Source organism: Carassius carassius, chromosome 45 (assembly GCF_963082965.1).
Source record: "Carassius carassius chromosome 45, fCarCar2.1, whole genome shotgun sequence".
Lineage (NCBI taxonomy): Eukaryota > Metazoa > Chordata > Actinopteri > Cypriniformes > Cyprinidae > Carassius > Carassius carassius.
The window spans coordinates 14,943,074-14,967,477 of NC_081799.1; positions in this window are offsets into that span (position 1 = coordinate 14,943,074).

A 24,404-nucleotide genomic window follows, 5' to 3' on the forward strand; every position below is an offset into this window, starting at 1 on the left:
CGCTGTCTCTTGTTCAAGAGTGGCTTGACACAAATAAGGCGACAGCTGAAACCCATGTCTTGCATACGTCTGTGCGTAGTAGTTCTTGAAGCACTGACTCCAGCTGCAGTCCACTCTTTGTGAATCTCCCCCACATTTTTGAATTGGTTTTGTTTCACAATCCTCTCCAGGGTGTGGTTATCCCTATTGCTTGTACACTTTTTTTCTACCACATCTTTTCCTTCCCTTCGCCTCTCTATTAATGTTCTTGGACACAGTGCTCTGTGAACAGCCAGCCTCTTTTGGAATAACCTTTTGTGTCTTGCCCTCCTTTTGTGTCAATGGTCGTCTTTTGGAAAACTGTCAAGTCAGCAGTCTTCCCCATGATTGTGTAGCCTACAGAACTAGACTGTGAGACCATTTAAAGGCCTTTGCAGGTGTTTTGAATTAATTAGCTGATTAGAGTGTGGCACCTTTTCACAATATTCAAATTTTCTTAGATACTGAATTTGGTATTTTCCTTAGTTGTCAGTTATAATCATCAAAATTAAAAGAAATAAACATTTGAAATATATCAGTCTTTGTGTAATGAATGAATATAATATACAAGTTTCACTTTTTGAATGGAATTAGTGAAATGAACTTTTTGATGATATTCTAATTATATGACCAGCACCTGTATATATATATATTTAATTTATTTATGCATTTAGCAGATGCTTTTATCCAAAGCGACTAACATTGCGTTCCGGCTAACAATTTCTCATAACATGTATATAGCTGTAATTAAATTTTAGGAATGGGATCATCATCACTTTATGGCTAAAAAGGTTTCCTTATAAGCAGTTATGCTCCCATAAATAATTATAACCACAATTACAAAATGATATCTTGCAATGTTATTAACAGTTGAACATGAATCAGTAAATAGATTTAATATTTACTGATTCATGTTTAGTTATTTATAATGTTGCAATTCATTATAATATAATATAATATATTATAATTGTTATTCAACGTGTATTACCAAAATATACAGTACATGCAGGCTTCAAGTAAAGCATTACCAAGTTGGTTAACTATCTGAACTGAACTGGAATCAGATATCACTCTGTTCTTAACTAACTTTCCATTTAAGCAAACTAAGAGTTAATGCCATATCAGCAAACTCACTCATAAAAGTGAAAAGAAACAGGTTGACATTTTCACATAAGTGCAGCTTTTCAGTGTCTAGAGACTAATATCAGTACAGGCTCTTCTCAGCTGCCTGAAAAACACAGAGCTCGACTTCTCTCAGGGGCATGTCAGGCCTCCCCTAGATGCACACAGAGCCGCAAAGGCGTCCCTCTCCTCTCTTCCAGTGAGCTGTCAGTCTGCTGTGACTTTAGAAACCTCTCTATCCATTATTCCAGCAGACCCCACAGCACGCCAACAGGAGCTGCCGAGAGCCATGACAGCGGGAGCTCTGTGTATCATGAAGACTGACACCGGCACAAAGAGAAAACTGCAGACACAACGGCTGGAGGCATGACAGAGAGATAGAGCGGGAGTCTGGAGATGGGTAACTGTACCTGTGTATGTCGGGGTTGTGCACCATTCAGAACTGAAGCGAGAATGTGTTTTTAACTCTAATTCAATTCTTGAGGTTAAATTGAGGTGATGAACAGGATTCAGAATTGCAATCTGAATTTGCCATAATCATGTGTTAAACATTAACTTAAACAAGTCACCATGCAACATGAGTATTTTTAGAAACATTATACAGCTGTCCATTTTTATATTCACTATATAAAATGTTTGAGGTTGAACAATTTGAAAGAACTCTCTTATGTTCACTAAGGCTTAATATACTTGCTAATAGTATAGTCACCACTTACTATTTTTGCTATAAACATTCTTTGTTATTCAGGATTATTTATTAAAAAGAAAGTTACAAATAACAGCATTTATTTGAAATATAAATGTACAACCACACACACATACATACACACATATATATATATATATATATATATATATATATATACACACATTAGGGGTGTAACGGTACGCAAAAATCACGGTTCGGTACGTACCTCGTTTTAAAGTCATGGTTCGGTTCATTTTCGGTACAGTAATGGAAACATTAAACTGCAGGTTGTTCATTACTATAAACTTTTTTTAACAATTTGTTTACACTTTTTTTAAATACTTTTTAATAAAATATATATAAAATTAAAAAAGAATAAGAAATAAAATACTGCTGCAAAGTTCAGCACTCAATAAAATACTCTCAGACTCAAACCAATATCATATAATAAAATATAATGAAAAATATAAATAAATAACTATGATTACAGTGCAGCATTACCAATCCCAGCTTGTAGGCCTGCTCATATTTAAAAAATATATATAACTTTTCCAGCATCAACAGTTTCAGTTTTTAGACCTGCTCAGATCTCGTTATTGCGTTGGCCCGATCGGAATTAAGAGCAAAGGTCTGTTTAAATGCCGGCGGGAGCTGCGTTTGAATTACAATAGTTTTTTTTCCGAGTTGTAGTGATGTTCACACTCTCGTGATGCCTTTTGAAAACCTTAGGCCGGTGACACACTGTCATATTGCACCTGTCAAACATAGTCTATTTTGCCGTCAATACTGTTGATGGTGTCCTTTATCAGTAGGCTTTATATTTATGCTCAACATGAAGTATAGATATTGTTGTCGTGAAGACAAGATCCTGGTCTGTCGGCGGCCTCCCTCTGTGTCACCTACAGTAGCAGCAGCGCGCCAGCGCCGCGTCAGGCACGATTCTGGTGTGTAAAGACACAGAAAATGCGAAGCTGCCGTCACGCAACTGACACGCAGCAGAAACGCCACGCTCACGCCACGCAGCCAGTGTTCTCAAAGCAATTTTCTCTGGTGGAAGTGTGCATATATCAGTGGTTAAGTTAGCTCTGCTACAAAAGTAAAATTTATTAAACCCATAGTTATCCGCAAACCACCAAAAAAAAAAGTTACTTTCTTCAGCAGTTAATTAAATGTCTTAAACGGTGTGTGAGAAGCCTCTCAAACGACTTCCTCTTCCTCATGCGCTGTCAGGAAGTGACAAGGTGTTTCAGCGATGACCTCGTCTCACTGTTACACCAGCGAAGCGCATTAGTATTCCAGTAAGCCCGGGGAAGAAATACAAGCTCAGCCGCTGTTATCGAAGCACGATGATTAAAAGAGCTCCCATCAGCAAGATGCACACGAGGGATCTTAAAGTCATTAAAATAAGCAATAGTGTATTATTTCCTTCAGGTAATCAAAGCAAATTATTGAGTGCGGCTGAACGCTGTAGGCGACAAGTCTTTTTAATAAAATGGAGACAGAGGACTTCACAATGACGCCAGATGAGGCTCTTACCCTTCCATTAAAAGGAGCATTGCAATGACATTGAGTAAGCTGACATCTCTCAAAGTGATTAAACATGACAAATGAAAGAAGAGTGTCATTTACAGAGCCGGTAGATGTCTTCATGACGAAACCTGTGATCCCCGAAGAATTCCAGAGGGCGTCACTGTACCTTTGTTCTATAAGGCGTCACTTTTTAGCTCAACAAACCTATTTCTATTATCACATCTTGTTCAGTTTAATGTTAGATGGCAGCTGTAAATCATATTGCTATATTAACATCTTTGTGTCTTACTGACACGCTGTCAAGATTTGAGTCTAGCTGGAGAAACGCACACTACCCACCAATCTCCTTCTCCAAAATACAAAAGAAGTAAAGCTTGTCTTCTCGCCGTAAGTAAGTGAGTGGGAGTGAGTGAAGTGCCTGATGGCCCGTGGCATTGCTATCTGCCACTCACGCTGATTTGGCATGTCATGTTGGATCTAACAAGGCCACGCTCTAAGGAGATTTGACCACACGGAGAAGTGATACTGCAGAAAAACGGCTGTTCCACTGATCCTCCGAAAACAGCCTGAGCAGAGGGTAAAGGGAAGAGGATTATAAGTGCAAATTGATCTCTCAATGTCCAAATGTGTTCAAAGATTAACTGTGATTGAAAACATCTAGTAAATAGACTCTATCTGCATGTGTGAGTGCAACTCAATTGCTGTATTTTTAAATATGGGCTGTTTATGTTCCTTTACTGGACCAGTTTACAAGCAGACTATAAAAATGAAATGCATTTTTGCAGTTAATCTTTAGCTGAGGAATTCTTGTTTGCTTTCTTTGCACTGCTGAACATGTCGTCCTGGCTTTTTATATTATTATATCTTTATTATTAGACGGTGCAATTAGACATCTTTTGTGTGTTGTAAGTGTCTAGTGTGTAAAGTGCTTTGTGAAGTGCCAGGCTACGACAGGCTCTCCTCCGAGAAAATAGTGCTGTTTGGTGAATAAACTGTCAATCTGTGCTTGTTCTTGGGCCCTGGGCACACATTAAAAATATGAGGTTTTTAAGCTGTACAGGCATATACAGACAAAACACAGCCTGAAAACAAAAGAATTATGCTTGCGAGTCCAATGCCATTTTAAGTGACATATCATTATTATAGTATTATAGTGACATATCTATTTTGCAGTAGTGGTGAAAGAGAACCCAAAGCATATTAACAAATCACTTTGATTTCCTCTGTTCTAAAGCCTTTTACTCCAATCTGTGCAGCAGGGACACTCAAACTGATTCAAGATGTCTCGGATTTCAAAATACACATGCTTATCTCTTAAAATATATATATCTTTTTAAATCCCATTGAAAACCATAACAGACAGCTATATCATTTATCATGTCTGCATTTTAATATCATTAGCAAAAGCTCTTCTTGTTCAATCATGCCTAAAATCTGTTAGACTACATACAACCAGTTTTTCTATTCAGTGACAACGCTGAATCTACAGTGCCATGGAAAATGAAATCATATTTCGCAAGCTAAGTTACAACTTGTGTAGAAATAAAAAGAGTCTTCTTTTGCAGGTCATTGGCTGAGAAACAAACAAAGAGTGCAACCAGTGTAGTTTGATTTTAAAGTAAATAACTCACAATTTTAGTTTGAATGAGCTAGAGAAATTAGTGACTGAATAAACTCACTAAATCAAACCCATCAAACACAAAAGGAGATACTTATCAGAATGTGTAAATTGCTCTTTTCCCTACAGTGAAAATAAATGGTGACCAGAATGGTCTCTGGTGCCCATCCACAAAAAAATGTATAGTAATTGATTTCCTTTTGTCTTCCACACAAGAGAATATATGGGTTTGGTACAACATTGTTTTTTTTTTTTGTTTTTTTTTGGATCAACAAAACAACATCCATTCAAACACTTACAAACAGGGAAGGGGAAGCAACAGAAATTTTATCAAAAATATGAAATCTGAAAGAGAGAAAAAAAAGAGAAAAAATATATAGTCATTCCTTTATATAGTCCAAAAAAGTCAGAAGAAAAACATTGCCATGCGTCAACGGTACCAGGTTTTGCCTTGTTAATTCATGCTGTTGTACATTCACAGGTTACTATCTCAAGGAGGCTGTGAATCCAAAATGTTTTTGCACACATGTGTGAAGTAAACCAGTTTTGTATTATTGTCTTCTTTGCAGCTGTATAACCAGCAAACACCATTCTCTTCTTTAAAGAATTTGTACAGGAATTAGACTCGTTACTGAGAAAAATAAACCTAGATTAGACGTGTAATCAATTTGAAGTAAAAAGGACAAAACAAAATTCACATGAGTCCATAGGTTGACAACAATTGGTCATTCCCAAAACATGTGGAGAAAGGTATCTGATGATACAATGTTACAGATATGGCTGTTATACTGTAGGTCGATTGCAGTTTCATTTTAAACCTCTTGTAAGGAGTTATGTATGCTCTATGGATGACTTTGAAATGGATAAGATGATGAGCCAAAATTGGAGAAGTTAAGATTAAATTAGACCACACCCTCTCCCAGTCTACTGATAAGTCCAAATCTGTTAGTTCACGATTCCAGATATTTTTAATAGGGAGAGGCTTTGCAGTATGATCAATTAGTTTACTATATATTAGAGAAACAGATGGCTGACCAGAGGGTGGTGTGATCAAATCCCACATAGAATGAGACAAAAAAGACAAAACTGAAAAAAGACAAAATATGATGATGCTGGTAAACAAAACTTAATTCTTAGTTCTCAAAATGGGCAGAGTCCTTGGTTATCATGTAAGTCACCGCAAGTGTTTATGCCCACTGTAGACCAAGAGGGCTGAACAAATGGTTGATTTCCACATAAAAAATTTTAAGTTGTGCCATAAGGGTATGTTGTTACAAAATTTGAAAGGTCAAGGCCAAATTTATAATTATAATTTTTATTTATTATTATTCCATCTTTGAGTATCACTTCTGATCTTGACTAAAATGTTATTAAAATGGTTTCTGGCAATTTTGGAACAACATTGTTTAAATCATTATATATTGATAAATATGATATATTTTATTAATATAGTTTAATCAAGAGCATCGTGATGATTTAAAGTGTTTAAATTATTAAAATATTTTAATATTAATGATCATTTAGATCTAATCAAAAATAGATTGCTAAAAACACAAGAAAATTATATTTAGACTGTATTAAAGAAAAGCAGAAATATGTATAGTGTGTATCTATAGTATGGATGGATGGATGGATGGATGGATAGATAGATGATAATACACAAGACATGCATCCTCAATTTCTATTTTAATGCAAGCAAACCTCCAATTATATGCCTCTTCAGTGACCTTTCTGTCTTAATAGACCTTTGTGAACTGTCCTTTAAAGTGTAATTAGCATCAGTGATGCAGCTGAGAGTGAACCCTGGCATTAGGCTGCACACTGGGTCTGATCTACAGAGAGACGCTCCATCTGATCAGAGGTTAATCTAATTTCAGACCCACAGAGTGGCAGATCACACAATCTTTGAAGAGGGGGAGAAGATTAAAAAGGAGAGAGGGAATGGATAAAGGAACACGGTGTGAGAGAGCAGCACGAGTCGTGACCTGACGTGGGATGTCAGTGAGGGAGATAAAGAGGAGGAGGAAAAATAAGTGCTCTAGTACGTGTTTGATATGATAGCGGATAAATCCAGCTGACATCAACCCCAGTAAACAGAGACATCCATCCTTGAAAATGCATGAGATAAATATTCTATTCATATATACAAGCACGGGTGACACAGGTCGATTTCCATGTAAATTGAAAACATTATCTCAAATGCTTTTTGCTTCCCAAAAACATCTCAGAATGTGGCTCACACAAAGTAAGAAGAAATGTTAAAGCCACTCACAATGAAGCCATATTCACACTGACAACCATTTTCATGGCATGATGTTGCCATTTTACTGTACTTTTGATCGCTATTGCTAGTAAATAATATATTTTTTCGTCTTACTGTCACACATTCACATACTGATAAAAAATTAATAAAATGTATAGCCTGAATGCACTGTAAGTCACTTTGGATAAAAGTGTCTGCTAAATGCATAACGGTAAATTTTCTAGAGGATAAATACTTTTGTATTTGACTTGCAACATCACAATTAAGATGAATGCTTAGGAATGCATTAATTAAACACAGAGAATGACAATCTTGACACGGTGTACCTTGCATATTTATTTAGCATTATATTGTTGTATGTGCCAACATGAACATGAAGTTGGATCACATCCAGTGTCTTATGAATGTCCCTTGACAGATGCAATGCTGGCAATACTTAGTCTAGTCTACTGTTCTGAGCAATTGAGTGCATTCTTCACCAGTCACCTTAAGTTTTAAAACACTGTCTGATATTGAGAGCAAGCCCTTAGTGATGAACTTGAGTTATGTATGTCTAACAAAAATCAGTCTTGTCACACAAGTGTCTCTCATATTACCCTCTTTCATCAGCCTTAGTCATTTCCCCTCTTTCTCTGGCAAATGCCACCCATCACAAAACAAATCCTCAGAGAAATGGCTTGCCTGAGGCTATGACGGAGCAAAAGAGGAAATGACAAAAAGGTTGAGATCAAGCAACCAAACTAATGAGTTTGCAAAAGAAGAACAAAAGGAAAAGTCAAGATGAGTCAAGAATGTGGAACCATGTAATACAATGCAATTTACGGAACAAAGAACTAATTAATTTTTAGTTGCTTAATTGGTAGCATCAGTATTTTTGGCAAAAGCAGAAAAAGATTAAAAAAAACAAAAACAAAACAAAATCAAATTAAAAACAAAAAAATAAAAATAAAAAATAAAAAATACAAACATAAAACTAACTAATAAACTAATAAACTAAGAATAAAACAAAACAAATCAGAACAAAGTAAAAGAAAAATAAACAAAAATATAGCAAAAAGGCAGAAATTGTTGCAGAAAATGAAAAGATTTAATAAATTTTAATTAAGATTTGGGTGAACTATTCCTTTAATAGATGTTTTGTAAGTGTTAACGCAATTCAAAGCATCTTATTCTAGAAAGTTTAATTTTAAATGGCAGAATATTCAACAGTGAATGAAAATTATACAGAGAGCTGTAGGGTTTATAGGTGAAATGACAAATGAGTGGCCTCAAGAGTGATCCATCGGTGAGCTGGTCTACGAGCCCCATTCGCCAGTTCAATTTACAGCTTGAATAATGTACCTCCTAAAAGCGAACTGCTGAGCCTCATACTTCATTTCTACAAGACTCCTTTAAAGGACTGCATTTGTTCATTTTTCAGCATTTCATCTGTAGGGATATTTCCTCTAGGGCATTTAGAAGTTCATCGCTTTGAGATTACTGCAATAGTCGATGCTCCAACTGGATTGAACTGGTTATATGATTGACTGTAAATGCATCTAGTATAAAATCTAAAGACAAAATCCACCCAGCAGGTCTTGACTATAAAGCTCTTTGACTAAGTATATCTATCCTAAAGGGTGCACTAATCTTGTCAAAGACTCCACTTTAGCTGTTAGCCAAATGATGACATTAGGTCCACATCTGTGCCCCTGGCACACACCACCTGTTATCATGGGAGCAAAATCACAGCCAATCAAAACCACTGCTCGAGACCGAGCAGCTGTGCAAATTAACCTGCGCTCAGGCGCAGCAAACAGACCAAGAATCTGGGTGCAGTGATCTGCGCAGTCCTGTTCCATCTCGGCATTGCCATTCCATTCTGATCCATTTCATTCCATTCCATTTATTCCATCTGATTATATTCCACTCAATTACATTCTATTTCATTAGCCTTGGCAACACCAAATCCAGTTGGGTCCAGGAGAGGTTTGGCAGGCCTATTATGCTAGAACACTCTGCCATTCTTGCAGAGCTTATATGTACAGGACCTGTACGATCTCAATAAATACAGAGCATATGGGTGCTAATGAACCAGTTTGTTGAGGCAAGTAAAGTATTGTATGGTAAACATGGTCCTACTGTGTCAGTTTGCAACAGCATGACTTGGCTACATGCTAAATATGCTGGTATCATGTGACCTCCATACTTCTTGTTATGGGTTTGCATTTGTTAGTTAATATGAAATTAATCATATTAATTTGCCCAATTTACTTATTAAATTGTATATATATATGATTATATCTATTATATATATAACAATATAATTCATTTCATAACGTTAATCATAATCATAATTAATAGACAGTCCTAGACACAATACAAACTAAGGCAGTACTTTGCACACACACACACACACACACACAGACATACACAATAAAACAAAATAAGAGAGGCCTCAGACAGTTTGAAGAGCCAGATTGGAGTTGATAATCTCTTGAACCAGCACGGGCTGAAGTATGTTTCCTCTCACTCAACTGTCCAACACGCTAATCTCTGGGATAAAATAGCTATGGCTAATCGTATTAGCTTAATCACACTGACCGCTTGAGGTAGCACAGCTTTGAGTGGATTTCTAAAACAGCACCTACTGAATGCTGCATTACACCCTGTAATCTTCTACTGCAACCCAGAGTGACAAAACACACATGCAAACACACTTACATGTGTGCAAACACAAATGAGCTCCAAATGACTTTTGGATGTGGCCCAGTCTTTTCCAGCCCCAGAGACGAGTTAAATCTGATTGATTGTGCTTAGGCAAAAATTCTAGCCTTTCTCAACCAGACAGCAAGTCTCAACTTTTTTTCTCCTCCAAACAACTTCAGCGCTACAGTAACTCCTCCCTGTTACTAATTCTAAGCATTTCATTGGTTATATCAACAACAATGCTGATTATCTACACAATGCTACAACCAATCCTAACCACCAACCAATGAAATGGGCCGAAGGGCGGGAAATGCATTGTAGTGGTTTGGGGAAAGAAAAATTCGCATTCAGCACCGAGGAAACACTTCATCTCCTCTGATTGAAGAGGAGCTCTGTAATGACAGGATGGATGGCACGCCAGCAGGAGGTCTTCAGGAACAGACTGTGCACACTCATATCTGATTCCACACACACAAACAGCAAAAACCCTCTCTGTGAGGCCTAAGGCAGACAAGGACTACATGTTCAAACAAAAGGAGTTGGTGATATAGGACAATATGTGTGACATTACATGTGGTTGCTAACAAACATGATGCATGCCCATGAATGCAGTTCAGTAAACAAGTAGTTAATTATTAGTTTTTGCAACTAAAAATAGCTTCAAATAAAGCCATATTAATAATAAAATTCTTTACATTGCAGCTGTTTCTGCTTTGGAAGCAAACCGTAAAATACAAAAGACATACATTACATCAGTTTTGCTTCATGACCTTTTAACAACAAATTAAAAACAGTTGGACTCTGGATTTGTAATTAAAGGTTTCGCATATCCCCTTTATCTCCCCTCCCGCTCTAAACACAATAAACAAATTGAAGCAAGCTCAAAATCTTCTCTCAAAACATTATTCACAATATCGAACCTTCCAGCGACTGTCTGGCTAAATTAAATTACGCGAGTAGAGAAACAGGCATGTTTAGATGAGGCTAATCATATCACGACCACGTTTGATTTCCAAAAGTGCATGCTGTGAGGAACATAAATTAAGCATTATGCTGACTGAATGAATGAGAAACTGCAGCAATGTTATAATCATTTGCAATACTCGCCTTGAGAATTCTGATGATTGCATTCTTAAACACATTTTGGTAACATATTAGACTATTCTGCTACAGAGCAGTTAATAAACTAGAAGAAATATGACTATTCCAGGCCTTTTACATACTTTTATGTAATTAATATTTTCATACTATCACATTTCTGTATGCTACAACATTAGAGTAAGAACTGCAAGTTGGGGATCATCATATAAATAGAAGATTGACTTGCCGCTAATGAGAGTTTGATTTCTTTATGTTTGTATATAGTGCTGCTAGTGCCACTTGCCTTTTATAATAAATTCAATTGATGGATGACTTTGTTGCCGGGGAAGATCCATCATGTGACTGACAACACTGCTGTTGCTTATTTAGACGGTGGAACTGAATAAAGCGCATATTCTGCACACGTCTCTGACGTGAGATGGTTGTGGATCATGGAGCCCAAAGCTGTCAGGCTTCAGCGATTACTGTAGAGATGCCAAATTGTACATAATTAAAAGACACGGAGTGAATCTAAATACCTAAACGAATTAGACAACTATAGAAATAAAAATAACTGTAACTGCAAAAGGTATTATATTACATAAGAAATACCTTGTAAAAAGTAATAAATTAAATAAATACTGTGTCCTTGAGTAAACTGACCACATTACGAACAGAACTTGCTTGAAGTTTTTTTTTTGAGTGAAATGGGACAAAATAAAATATAGAACGGAACTTCATTTTATACTTCAAGAACAAAGCTGTTCAGTTATGACAGGCCGACGTAAAAAGCTCTAGACCGCATAACAGTTCTATATCACTTTGCATTGTTAACGGTAATAACGGTCACGCAGTTTGCGCAAAAAGGTGTTGTTGCGCCGCCTCGATGATTTTATCACTTAGCCTATATAGTGTAGCAACTTAAAGGCTACACATGACATATCTAACTAGCGAGGTAATAACAGCGCTGTTTAGAGATGCTGCTGCAGAAGAGTGTTGAGGGATGCACAGAGGTAGCCTAATTCACACAAGCTCTCTCTCTTTATTTTTCTTTCTCTGTGTGTCTCTGTCTCTCTCACTCTCTTAATAACTTCATCAATAACTGCATTAGAATGCTATCAATGGCTCAAGCCTCCATTACCAGCTTTAAAATGACATTTTGGACCTAGCAAAAGAGGCATTGATGGAGATGTGGAAGAAATGATCCTACTCACAATTGCAATTTAAGTACAAAAACCGGATGAATCCCTTTAAATGTATCACCTGATCAATGTCTTGAGGTGTGGTAACCGTAGTATAAGTGGAATAATTGACTCAGGCCATTGAACCTTTAAAAAAATAATGCACACTCGAGGTGAAACCTTGCCTCGAGTGTGCATTATTTTTCTAATAATTCACCGGCCCTTCGTCAATTATTCCTTACGTGAAGTCAAAACAAGCTGCATAATTAGACAAAACAAATCCATCAAGACATTTTTAATTCAAATCTTTGCTTCGGGCTAAAATATGTGTCCTCCATAAATATCTGGTCTAAATCATGAGCAAATTGTGCACAGATCAAAACTATTCTAAACAAATATGTTTGTGGATTTTGATGTGAGAAGACAACAGGGGATGGGCTTTTTTACTGAAGGGAGTGTTTTAATGGATTATGGACTCTTAACTCTTAATGATGGATTTTTTCCTGAAATCACTTCACAAGACATTAATCAATGCACTGGATTCGTGTAGATTATTGTGTTGTTTTTATCAGCTGTTTGGACTCTCATTCTGACGGCACCCATTCACTCCAAAAGATCCTTTGGTGAGAAAGTGCTGTAATGCTTAATTTCTCCAAATCTGTTCCAATGAAGAAATAAACTCATCTATATCTTGAATGGCCTGAGGGTAAATTTTCAGAACGGTTTCATTTTTTGGTGAACTATTTTTTTTTAATGCATCATTCACAACAGAACCAGAAGGTGTATTAAGAAAGTAAACAAGGCCAAAACTACTTTCCTTTTTACTTCAGACAGATCTGATTCTCTCTCAACAACTCACCACACACAATACAGACAAGCAGCTTCTCTTTCCACACACACATACACGCGCCCTGGTGCCCTGTTCTGTCTCTGTCTATGGGAGATAATTAAATCTGGGCAGGAGGTTGATAAATGTATCAGCAGGTAGTGACAGGCTCCATGGCTAATGTGTTCCAGGTGAACATCTGCCTGATGCCAGCAGGGGGCACCTGGGGGCATGACCTCCACTGCCCTCAGAGGACAAAGCTACATCACCCATCACCACAGCAACAGACAACAGAAACTCCTATCATACCACCCACAATGAGAATGAGAGAGATGACTCAAGAACCTTATATGCTTATTAAAGCATGAATTATGCATATAGGGCAAATATATTCTATATGTTCTAGTTTGTAAAAACCTGTGCCTCTAACATCATCAAATATAAACCGAAACAATTTATTGTTTCCAAACAAGTTTCTTGAAGTCATGCCATTGGTCAACCAAACAGATAGTCCGCCTCAAATTACGCCATTGGTTAATCAAATTTTCTTTGCGGGCTGGTTGAGATTGAGATATTGGTAACACTTTACAGTAAGGTTCAATTTGTGTATCATGAATTACAATGAACAACAATTTTTAACAGTATTATATCGAGGTTGCTTAAAATTGTTAATAGTGTTAAAATAGAAACACTAATTTATACAAACTGAAATCTTAAAAATATATTAGTATATACACTGATTAGCATTTATTAAGATGTTTTGATATTGTTAACTAAAATTACATTTCTTCAAATAAATTTTTGGTAACTGAAATAAAGATTAAACAAATTAAAATACATTTTAGATGAAACTTTATAAATGTTAGATGAAACTAAAAATAGAAATGTTGCTTTGGCAACTAACTGAAATAAGTTGAAATCAAAAAAAAAATATATATATATATAATACTAAAATAATGTTGTTCATTGATATATCATGAGACCCTAATACGTTAAATAAACGTCAGAAAATTGAACCATATTGTAAGGTACTGCTAAAATATTTAAACACTAAAAATTACTTTCCGAAACATTGGCATCACTACAATAAGGTTCCATTTGTTAATTATATTTATTGCATTAACATTAACTACCAATGAGCAACACATTTGTCACAGTATTTAATAACCTTTGTTAACATTAGTTATACAACTGTTCATTGTTAGTCTATATTAGCTCAGGTGCATTAAGTAATGTTAATAGGAACTTAATTAACATTAATTAAAATTAATTAATGCTTTAAAAGAATTTCTCATAGTTTATGTTAACTACTCTTAACAAATGGAACCTTATTTGTAAAGTGTCACTGAACATGGGAAGAGAACGAATAGATACACACAGATCTCACAACCTCCAGCATATCTGAGACAGGTGCGTGACAGATCTGTTGAAGTGTCTGTTGTATTAATCAAGAAGCAACACTTGATCGACAAGTGGCCTGTGATATTACCCAGAAAAAGAAATATGAAAGGTGTCAGTCATAAAATCTCAAGAGAAACATGCAGCATTCTGAAAATGTAAATTTATTCATCAGATCTCAAAGTAAACTGATCAATGTTATGAAATGTGCAGCCAACCGTACACCTGCTGGGATTATTAAATAACATTCTTTTAACCTTGGCAGAACGTTTCCTTCCCACTGCCTTTTTCAAATAAGAAATGGAGTGCAGATGGTAAGGCCTCAGGCGGTTGTTGAAAGGTATAGGAAAAAAAGATCAGATCTGCTGTTGTTGTTTTCACCCATGACCTTCTGATCTGTGTGAGCTCTCCTACTCACACATACATACACACACATCATTAGCAAGAGAGAGCCCTGGTGGTTATGCCACCGGCATGTGGACAAACGCAGGCTTTCATAAGTTGTTATAAGTTATTTTTCCTCGGGGAACTACAACAGGGGGCTATGATATAAACACAGGCTAGAAATTCTATGCTGGATATATAAAGAGTATGCACACAGCACAAAAAAAAATTCTAAGGCTTTAAACATAATTGCAGCTCCAATCATCTTTCCATATTAACAAATATGCACGTCTGGATTTCAAAATTGTAATATGGGTTGTTCATATGACAAAAATTATTTTAGATTCACAAAATACATATTGAAACACTTTGCAGAACATGGTAAAAGAAACAAAGTGTTACCAAAAATAGTTGAGTTAGATTTGAACTCATTTTAATCAATGACATCTAACAACTGAAAGGGAGGCGCTGTTCTTTAAAAAAAAAAAAAAAATTGCTGAATTTCTAAGGAATTGAATTAAGCAAAAGAGAGGCAAATATTAAAAGAGCATTTAAAAAGACTGCTTAAAAATTAAGTTTAAAGTATATTAAAGGTGACAAAAAATGAAGATAGATGAATACTGCTGAAACCCAGAAGCATGCAGCAAGGATGATACCCCCATGTCCACTCTCTGATTTGATTATAAATTACATCTTTGATTGAAGAGCCGTACGGCAGTCATTGATTTCCTATCCGGACAGTAGAATGGCTCAGTCAGTGGGAGGCAGGCAGACAGTTCTCGTTCAACGGCAGCTTTACATCTCTCCAAGTGTCTGTGATTGTGTCCAAGATGTTTAATTACACTCTAAGTGAAGAGAATTACTGTAAATCTTTAGATAACAGCACTTAGCCAGAAGATGAGAAAAGCCTCCTTTATATTTCACCGTCTATTTGAAAAGCTAAACCGGCTAATCTGCTCCGTTGTCTTTGCTAAGCAGCCGACAATGACTGTCTGGATGATTCAAATCACCCTTTCAACTGTGAAAAGAGAGATGCACACTTCATTTCAATTTAAGTTCAACATAAGTATTATCATGTGAGTCAGGCCTGCACACACAAGCAAACCGAGACACTGTTTAACAGCTTTTCTGCTTGTTTTATAAGAGGCCACCAGGATTAGGGGTCATCACACAGTTAAGTATAGAGATCAGGGAACATCTGTCACTTACAGTAAGTGTGTGTGTGTGTGTGTGTGAGAGAGAGAGAGAGAGAGAGAGAGAGAGAGAGAATGCTGTGCTGTGTTATGTTTCAGACAGTCTGTAAAATGGAAAGAGGAAGAGCTGTGCTAGATTAGCATTTATTTTTTGGCCTTTTATCAGTATAAAATATGTCATTCTTAAGCTTCATTTTGCCAGCTGGCAATTTCTGTCATCATACATATTATTTACTATTTTTCACATAAACACAGCTGTGCATACACACATTACACTACCATTCAAAAGTTTGAAGTTGGTGAGGTAAAGTCTTATGCTCACCCATGCTGCAATAAATTGATCAAAAATACAGTGAAACAGTAATATTGTGATATATCATTACAATTTGAAATAATTTTACATTTTAATATATTTTAAAATGTGATGGCAAACTTAATTTTCAGCATCATTACTCCAGTCTTCAGTGTCACATGATCCTTCAGAAAATTTTTTTGCTTTATATTCCAACAAATGCAATTCAATAAGGTCAGGTGCAAAAATTACTGTCCACGCCTTTTCAGCGTTAATTTTTCAGTCCTGACACTACTATTTTAATGGCAAAAGAAGCTTTGCGATGGCACAAGCTCTTAGTAAATCTGGCCCAGTATCTTTAGAAAAACCAAATGGATCTATGGTCTATAAGCATTGCTCTTTCCTTTCATCCTGTAGAGCATGCTGGGAAGTTTCTGCATTCGGTACATTGGACTAATTACTGTAGTTGTGTTCGACCTACCCAATTTATCACTCCTCTGAACATTTAATTAGCTGCAAAGCTCGCTACAATTAAGACCGGAATCAGGACAAATTGAACTGCAAGCTTAGCATCTAGAGGGGGGATGCTGTAGCGGAAAGTGCAGATGATTGTCATTATGGGAAAGCTGCAAGCTAAAGATTTAATTCACACAATTGTTTTCTCGTCTTCCCCTCTTGAGCACCAGCAACACAAGCATTTCAAGTTCTGTAATGCATTCAACAAGCAACCAAAACAGCTATTTTTCACCAAAGATTTTTTTTTCTGTGCATGTGTATAGCCTTGCCAGTAACAAAAATGGAAAAAAGTAAACAAGGGTAACAGTGCTAAAAGAACTGTTAACACAGTCAAACCTCAAATCTGAGTGATTTAAACTGGCGCTAAATGCACTGGATTTCTCACGTCACACAATAAACTCACCATTTGGTTGTTTATGGCCAACATCACATCCAAACCAAATATCCAAGGACTTTCAAGCATCACAATCATCCCTCTGGGATTCTGGAGAGATGTACAACTGTTTATAAAATGTGTTTAAGTTTCATTTGAGTGCAGTTATATTGTTTACTTATCTTGTTAAATGGAGCATTAAAAGTGGATACAAACAACAACCACAGAACAAAAGCAAGGTAATTCATTTCTGAGCCAAGTCTCATCAGCCAGTCGATTTAAAGCAGTGGGGTAAATGCATGCAAATCCTGAGTTTATAGGATGGGGAAAAAGAGCAGCCAACTGTCAATAGTGGAAAAAAATATATATTTCATTTATTCCCCCTTCATGCTTTTGCTCTCAATCTCTCGTGCAGCTCTAAAATATAGTCCTCTCCCATCAGTTTCTATAACACAAGTCTTTTGTTTTGTGGATTTGACATTAACAGTGCTGTTTAAATTCGGCTCATGTGGAGATCCCAGCTACCACGCATTGTCTCATACTCTCTCGCATTGACACACATCACTCAATCCATCAATTCCCAAGACTTAAATCAAATCATGCTATCGTTTCCTTCAAAAGTCGATGGAGTAGGAACAAATCAGTGATCAAACCTGCACAAGCAGATGTGAGTTGGCAGTCATGCCACATGCCTAAGCTGGCGCTGAAATAGCATTAGGCAAAAGGCTTGAGATGCAACCAGGCAAGTCTACCGTAATGATCAATTTACTCTCAGGTTAAATGCTATAGCCTCGGGTGGACCACATGGAAGTAGCCTGGAGGTGTTTTGGTTTCTACACATGTAAAAAAGACAGTAAAACAAAAAAGGAAGAATTTCTTTAAGCGAATACATCTTCAATTGAAGTAACTGAAAGGTCCTTGAGCTTTAATGGCCTGCTGGTTTCTTCCAGACTGAGTTGAAGCCACAACAAAAAACACACAGAAAAAGAAGTTAGATGTAAAAGCAAGCTTTTCATCCATGCACTGACTACTAACATAATGTGGTGTCTTTTTTTCACCCACTGTAAAATCTCCCTGCTATGTTTTTGTACTATACAGTTCTGTGATGCGAGTGGCAAAGAGAGGTCAAAGCCACAATATATAAAAACACACAGACAAAAAAAAAAAACACAGCACTTCAGTTCCTTATGCCAAGGCCACCCTGTCTCTACCTCAGATGTGGCTCTGTCTGCTTCTCAAAATGTGCTTTTATTGAACTTCCAGGTGCAATTCAGAAAAGTGAGAGCGAGGTAAGAATAAGTCTGCCGCAGACCATCGCATGAGGGGTTCGCCAAATTCAAGCCTAGTCCATCAATATGTGAAGGATTAAAAAGCAAATCAATGTCTGTTGGGCCGCCGCCAACATCCATGCCAGTGTCTTTATGCTGCTAAAGCCTCTTTTCATCATTCACTGTCAGTTTGCAGAAAAGAATGAAAAGATTCTAAATCAGCCTGGTGATATAATAACGAAGTGAAGCAAAATAATGAAGAAATGAAAATGAAGAAATCATACTTCGTACACTAAGCTTGGAGATTAAATAGTTTAATCACATGCATGAGTGTGAGGTTTTCAGAGAGAAGTCGGATCTGACAAACTGGGCTTGATTGTTCCTTTCTCCTTTTCACCTTCCAACCAAACCACAATTTCTTTCCAATTTTTCTGACCTCATTCAAGGGCCCAAGTCCTGGTGAAAAGAGGATTTTATTAGTTTTTATGAGTTTTGCCTCATGTTCTTCTACGGATCCAGTCAGTTTCATCTGTTCCTCCTTTAAATTCATAGCACATTTCTGAAGTTAAGAAACAATTGCATAGTGCCCAGCTCACCACGGAGCAAATGATGAGAGATTCTGCAAGCAGAAGTGGGGGGGGGGGGAGAAGGCTGACTCATGGGGCCGTTTTTAGATTAAAAACAAAACATGTTTGGTGATATAAAACTCTTTGTGAGAGAAACGCTCTGTGGCAGCTTCTCTAAAAGAGAAGAAATCTAACTAGCATTGCTTCTTTTTTCAGCCAAGGCTCAACTACAAACACAAAAGCAACTTATTTCTCATGAGACCTTTTCTCCTTTAGTTTTTCCAATCTCACAGAAGCGGCGTCTCTTTATCAATAACAGGGTTAGTGGGAGCCGAGCTGAAATTGATCACTGCAGACAGACCGTCCAGGTTGTAGATAAGTAACCCAGCAGAGTTCAGAGACCCAGCCAGAGGGGATCTCCTGTTATCTGGAGGGGAAAGAGCCCATTGAATCTGATGGCACCTGGCAGAAAATCAGTGCCTATTGAACACTAAAGTGGCTCTCTGCTGCCTTAAATAATAGACAGCATAAGCCTCTAAATAAAAGCAGAATTGGTCAAATTTTTGCCTCCCTTCAATTTTTGGAAGCTTACCAGCTGGATCGACGCAGCAGGAAACTATCGCGTATGTGCATCTGAATGGAGAAACATCATCAGGTGAAGGCAAGATGATGAAAACAAATTGCTTTTGCTTTTTGCTGAAAGGGGAAACTAGTTCACAAAGCATAAAACATAAGCAATCTATGGGAGCGAGAGAAAGAATGAAGACAGAAAAGAAAAGACGACTAATCTAGGCCAATCTTCCTATTCTATAAACATGTCTTTATTCATCACTACGAGTATAAAGAGGGCATTTTTATAAAACATGAAGCACTCAAAAGCCATCAGGATTTTTGGCAGTGGGACAGTGATGAGAGCGTACGTTTATTTACACCATAAAGTCTTTCAGCGGGATGCATTCATTCTCATGTAAAACAGCAAGAACGCCCTCGCTTTTCTACGTCCGCTGAACATAAAACCTTTTATTAAGTTTTGATTTAATCTGTAGGTGCATGTGTCGAATGAGAGAGCACAAAAAAAAATCTAAACTAAAAATGAAATTTTAACAGAATTTTAACAGAATTTTTAATAGCTCTGCTGATAAAAGGTTAATTGAAGCAAAGGCAGCCGCTGCGTCTAAGGTCTTTTAATTCAATGTGAGGTGCTGAAAAACATCATGAATTTGATTAGCTAGTTTAACCCGGGGCTTGACTTGGGATAAATGCATGAAGAGACCTAGACTGTGAAGTGTTTGCAGAGATCCTGTGGGACAGCGGGGTTGAGGCCTTCTTTAATAGCAGTGTCTTAAAAAGCACAGAGACAGAAAAGCAATAAAACAAATGCAAAATTAGAGGTGTCTTTGACATTTTCTTGAAGAGAATCCCACTAGGTTTTATGTATCATGCAAACACAGAAATTAAAGTCACTGGTTTGACTGGAATTGCCTCATACAAGCGTGACATGACAGGAAGCTCATACAGAAGAAAGATCCAAGATTTAGCTGGTTTGCTAATGAATGATCAGATTTGGCTCTTTCAAACCATTTTGAACAGTCTAGTTTTCCATGATTTCATTCAATATTCTAAAGTGATTCTCAGAACATTTGGGCATTATGACTGATGCAATAATCTTCTATGAAAAACAGATCTACCCATGCAGGGATAAAAATGCTAATTTGGTTTGCTTTAAAACACCTCTAAAACCACCTCTAAAGCTGGAAACCCAGCTAAGATCAGCAAACCCGAGGTTGCCTTAAGATGGCAAACAAGATGTTTCTTATTTCTTATTGCTATGTCTTGCTGCTTCCAATATTAGAAGTAAAGGTTAACCATTAATTATTTTTGATTATTATATCATTCTATATTAACATAGAGTGAAAGTCAATGTGGTCCAAAACAAAACTAGACACCACTGAATATCATTATAAAAAAAATTAAATATAACTATTGGAGCCTGTCTATGAATAAAAAATTAAAAAGATAATTCTGAAGGCTAAAACCCTACTAAAAAGACACTGGCATCATTGCTTCTGCTATTCTTGTACTGAAATACATGAATATCACAGTGGCATTTAAGCACAGGCAAGAATTTTGCGATAAAAAATGAGAACTCCTGGCTGCCCGCTGTTACTGTGTATAAACCCACTTGTCCACCCACACTGAACAGATCAAAGATGGGGCAGCTTTTCAAACGCTGAAGCTAAAACTGGAAACAGCTTGGATCTATCAGGAAACATTATATGACATGAACCTCAGCTCTCTGTCCATTACGCCAGATCAGGGTGGCAGCAATATGTGCCGTCTCATCTCAACATTACCAAATTATTTACAGAAAACGTGATGTGATGGTATGATCCTCATCCAAAACATTCTGGATGAAACTGAGTGTTTTACGATAAGTTAAGTCTTTGTGGGCCATTGAACACATCTTGCAATTCTTTAAATAGTCTGAGAGCTGAGATCAGAGGAAGTCAAACAAGGGTGGTCATACCATTTGCAAAACACGAAGGCAGCTGGAATGCTATAACTAATTGTTTTTTAAAAGCAATAACAACAGTGCAATACATAAAAAACATTTTTTTTTTTTTTTTTTTTTTTAGAAACACCAGAATGGTAATGACTATGAATACAGATCATTTTGTCTTCTATAATGCAAATTAGCAGAACATGCATTGAATTCATATGTAACTTTTAATAGACTGTCAAAATGTGTGAAATTGAATAACAAGGTAAACAAATAATCCTCCAGGAATGTATTGGATGAATGTTTACTTGCAAATATCCCAGAAAGCACATGAAGCCTATTTATAAAAAAACATTTTAAAAAAATATTATGAGTATGGTAAAATACAACCAAGACTTGACAGGTTACATGGGGAAAACCTGTTTAACTATTCAAAGAACTTTTTCCCTGCAAGTGGCATCAATTGGAGGAATTAGGCTACTGCTGCTGCTGTGACGATCACTAATCATTGTTAAAGTGAATAAGTGCTCTTAAATCTTCTTGAGAATTCATAACGATGCTTCTTATAATGAGCCGAAAAGTCAAACTGCTGAAAATGCATGTCTTCCACAGAGCTCTTGCAAATGAGCGGCACAGAAGAGAGAATGCATTTAATAACAAAGTTATCTGCACACACACTTCTGAAATGAGGAGAAGCTACATAATTAGCAGACAATTGATTCTCTGAGCCCACTTCCAAAATGATGATGAATGTCTATGACAAAAAGAAAATAATCATCAGTCTGGGACGAAGGGGATTAAAATCAAGATAAACTCTTTCAAACCAACAGCTGTGCCGTAAAATCGGATAAACGTTCAGCGCTCTTGAACATGGTAATTTCCACAGAGGCCATATTTCAATTTAAGAGTCTCACTTCGTTTGCTTTTAAATGGGCGTTTTCGCGTTTTTTGACCTCTCATTCTTCCCCTCCAAATACACACAAAAACACACTCATAAACCCTCAACAGGGTGTTGACTATCATTACTATGTAGTGTCTCGATACCTGTGGAAATCAGTTTCACAGCAGTGTGCTTACAGGCAGAGCTAATTGAACTCGTTGTTGTATTTATAGAATTCGAAATGAATTAATTGGCCCAGAACAAATGGAGCAAATGTAACAGAAGCAGATGTTACATAAAGAGGAAGCAGCCACATGGGGCAGGTAATACAAACACGTTTTATCGGCTTTTACAACCGCTCAGCTCTTCAGTTCACTTGGAGGATGCTCCAGTAGAGATAATAACACTGGATAATCCAACACATCTCACATTAGTTTTACAAAGCAGAAAAAGACATTGTCATTTTAACATGTAGTTTATTTTAGAAGTTAAAAATATTATTTGTCAATTATTAAAAAAAAAATATAGAACCGCCAAAATAAGTTAATGATATGGAAATGTATCTATCTATCATCTATCTAGCTATCTAGCTAGCTATCTACCCATCTACCGATCTATATCCTTTTATATCAATCTACCTATCTATATCTATTCATCCATTTATATCTACCTGATGTACATCTATTTACCTACAGTATATTCATCCATGCATATCCATCTACCTACCTATATATGAAACTATATCTACCTAGTATATTCATATATATGCATCCATCTGTATCTACCCATGTATATTGATCTATGTATATCCATTTACCTATCATCCATCAATTCATCCATCCATCCATATACCCGATGTATGTATCTACCTATCCATCTGTACATCATCAGCCTATCTACAGTCACTGTCCACTTTATAGGCACACCTTGCTAGTTCCGGGTTGGACCCCCTTTTGCCTTCAGAACTGCTTTAATTCTATGTGGCATAAATTCAACAAGGTGGTGGAATCATTCCTCAGAGATTTTGGTCCATATTGACATGATGGCATCACACAGATGATGCAGATTGATTGGCTGCACATCCACGATGCCAATCTCCCGTTCCACCACATCCCAAAGCTGCTCTATTGGATTGAGATCTGGTGACTTTGGAGGCCATTTAAGTAACGTGAACTCATTGTCATGTTCAAGAAACCAGTCTGAGATGATTTGAGCTTTGTGATGGTGCATTATCCTGCTGGAAGTAGCCATCAGAAGATGGGTACACTGTAGTCATAAAGGAATGGAAATGATAAGCAACAATACTCAGGTAGGTTGGGGTGTTTAAACAATACTCAGTTGGTATTAAGGGTCCAAAGTGTGCCAAGGAAATATCCCCCACACCATTACACCAACACCACCACCCTGAACTGTTGAGGCAAGGCAGGATGGATCCATGCTTTCATGTTTTTTACACCAAATTCTGACCCTACCATCTGAATGCCGCAGCAGAAATCCAGACTCATCAGACCAGGCAATGATTTTCAAATCTTCTACGGTCCAATTTTGATGATCCTGTGTGAATTGTAGCCTCCGTTTCCTGTTCTTAGCTGACAGGAGCGGCACCCGGTGTGGTCTTCTGCTGCTGTAGTCCATCTTCTTCAGGTTTTGACGTGTTGTGCATTCAGAGATTGTATTCTTCATATCTTTGTTGTAACGAGTGGTTATTTGAGTTACTGTTGCCTTTCTATCATCTCTAACCAGTCTGCCAATAATTTGCTAAACTCTTGAATTCAATTGACAGCCCTAATAAATACACAAATTCACCATAGCACAGAAACTGCACTTGTTAAAATTACAAATGACCTGCTTCTTGCGTCAGATCAAGGCTGCATCTCATTTCTAGTTTTACTTGATCTTAGTGCTGCGTTCGACACCATAGATCATGACATACTCATAGATCGATTACAAAACTATACAGGTATTATATAAGGGCAGGCTCTAAGATGGTTTAGATCCTACCTGTCTGATCGCTACCATT